Here is a 2,932-nt window from a genome sequence, read left to right as displayed (position 1 = left end):
ATTGTGAATACAACTGAAAGAAATGCAGAGTTGCAATGACATAAAATTACTGTTAGCAAATATGTTTTTCAGTAGGTCTATATGCAAGGACACACCGCGGGTTTCGGTTGTACGCAAAGTTCGCGCAACACATTACGTCGATAGTCCTTGGTAACATGGTGCACCAACATGTCTTTCGAGATAAAATATTTGATTCTATGGAGTTCTTGAAATGCCTTAGGAACGCTAAACGGTAACTTGCTGTTGGGTTAAAAATGTGTTGGTCAAATATAAGTGAAGAAATCGAGTAGCAGCCTGTTCAAGCGAATGCAGCCGTAATGAAGAACGTCTTGATGCTGCCTGGTGTTTACACATGTTTCTTCTACGCGCTAAAGGCATCAGACGCGTGTAGGTTTTTTTTCTCCCCCAGTGGTTCGAATAAGTTTTTTTTCGCGAACAAGCCATAAAAGCTGTAATAACATTTTTTAGTAGTACCTCAAATACAAGGCGCGATGTCAGCGGCACTGTTCGCGAAGGTGGGATTTAGGCGTGCCCTGAGCAGCAGAAAGCGCACCGCAGCACCATGCCTTGTGAAGCTGGAGCACTTAGGATTTGCTCAATGAATGTACTCGCTCGCATGATGTATACCTATAACGGCTAAAGGAAATTTGAATTATATAACAGATGGTACCTTTTGATTAACGCTTGTAGTGAGCGAAAAAAACGAGTTTCTCGAACGTTTACAACATCGATTATGTGCAACATGCCAAGGCCGAATGACACATATCGCAGCATATATCTTCCCTTTGCAATAAGATAATATCAGTAGTGATCACTGATACAGCAAAGGTTTACTATGAATAGCGCGATGAAATACAATAAACCTAGAATATACATGTATACAAACGTCAATTGATGAACTGTCCTAACTGTATCTGTCGCCAGCTCATTACGACAACAGCGCTAACTTCTTGCAACGTGCGAATCATTTTTCAAATGAAGTCTTAATTGCCTACAATCCCTGGATGAGCCCCCGTTCCTGCTTTCTAGAAGCGTAAAACGGGCTTTTCATAGCACGGAATCGACCTATAAAAGTGCGAGCGAGTGGCACTTGCTTGGCTGAGTGAAAAAATAAGAGACGAAATAAACTCTGAACATACAAGCTCGGCTCGTAGGAACCAGTGAAGCACACAGAGGATGATAAATAGAGGCTTCTTTGATTTTCCAAAGTTGGAACAGCTGGGCGAGTTCATTTGTTAACTGTAATAAAACAGTGCTGAAGTCAAACACTAAAAAAAAAAAATCGATGAGACGGTGCGCTGACAAGGAAGTAAAGTTGATTTAAGAAGCATATGGCCAAAAATCGTCCATGGATCCAATGAACAAATAAAGAACTCGAATACGTTTTCCATTCATGCGGCATCCAGTCATGATGGCAGATGATCATGTAAATGAAATTTCTTACATGTATTTTTTCTGAGATGTATTTCTGACATGCATTTTTTTTCTCAACACAAAGAAAGCAAGAGACGCTAGTTGCTAAATTAGGTGCAAAAGATGGCAACAAGAATAGCATGAAGATTTTGAAAGACGACAAGGAAGAACTTCGGAGAGAAAACTTGTACGATAATGCAAAAGGCAATATCGTAAAAAAAAAGCTGGTGCTTAAAAGCAAGTGCCTTGCGGATTCAAGCCCGAGGGAAAAAACATACAATGTCTGAGCAAATATTCGTAACATGATAAAGCAGGTGTTTGCTACAGCAATATTTGAGAAACGACTCAGCACATCCTCCATCCTAATGAAATGGCAAAATATTCACTAAAGCGAAACCAGTAGGGAACGCCCACTTTCCGGAAGCGCTGGTGCCCACAGCTGACGACAGCGTAAAGTGGACAGTGACCAAGATATGCAAGAGATATTTAGAGTATTACTTAAAAAATAAGCTGTGATGAAATGAAGCGGGTACAGTTACAGGTAGGAGCAAGTTTGCAAGGTAGTGTAAAATGCTAAACTTCAATACATATAGTGATACGGTACGAGGTCTTTATTTATTTCCTTCCGTCTTCCTTAAATCCCAGATAGTTATTTTGTTGTTTCCCTCTTGTGCACTCAATTTGCCTTTTATGTTCCCCTCAAATTCTCTATGATGTCTCCAAATTGTTTGTAGACACTTTCACTTAGGTTGTACTTGGTTGACAGCATTCTTCAACTCTTCCTTAAGGACGTGTCTACACTTTTGATGTATTTGCGCACTATAGCCGCCCATTTCATTATCAATGTTTCTGAGCCTTTCCTCAAACGCATACTTTTCGCTCTGCGCGTCTCTGACTTTAAAAGAGGCCTTAGCCATGTCATTCTGCATAGCATCTCTTGCATTTTTTTCATCGACCTCCAACGGCAATCTGTGCAGACACTTTTGGTTTACTCGGAACCCGCAAAAGCGCCTCTAGTGAAGGTGTACGATTCGTTGGGAGAGAATAACCAGGCGCGACGCGCTGTTTCTACGTAGGAATGGATGCAGTGTGCTGGCAGTGGTCTACTACCTCGTTGCCACTGATGTCCTTCTTTTTTCTGGAGTTTTACGTTCCAAAACCGGTTCTGATTATGACGCACGCCATAGTGGAGGGCTTCGGATTAATTTTGACCACCTGCGGTTCTTTAACGTGCACCACAACGCAAGCACACGGGCGTTCTTGCATTTCATCTCCATCAAAATGTGGCCGCCGCGGCCGGGATTCGATCCCGCGACCTCGTGCTCAGCAGCGTAACACCTTAGATAACTGAGTCACCAGGGCGGGGCGGGTGCGAACGATGTTCTGTGCTTGTTATTTCTGCGTAAGAAATCCTGTCACATACGCAAGGAAGCTTTATGATCAAAAGTAGTAGGCTATTGTAAACCATAATATTACAAAGTATTAGTGTTACGATGGGCACCTTTTTTTTCCGGCTTGG

This window comes from Dermacentor silvarum, chromosome 10 (genome assembly GCF_013339745.2).
Source record: "Dermacentor silvarum isolate Dsil-2018 chromosome 10, BIME_Dsil_1.4, whole genome shotgun sequence".
Lineage (NCBI taxonomy): Eukaryota > Metazoa > Arthropoda > Arachnida > Ixodida > Ixodidae > Dermacentor > Dermacentor silvarum.
This window is presented reverse-complemented; position numbering follows the sequence as displayed.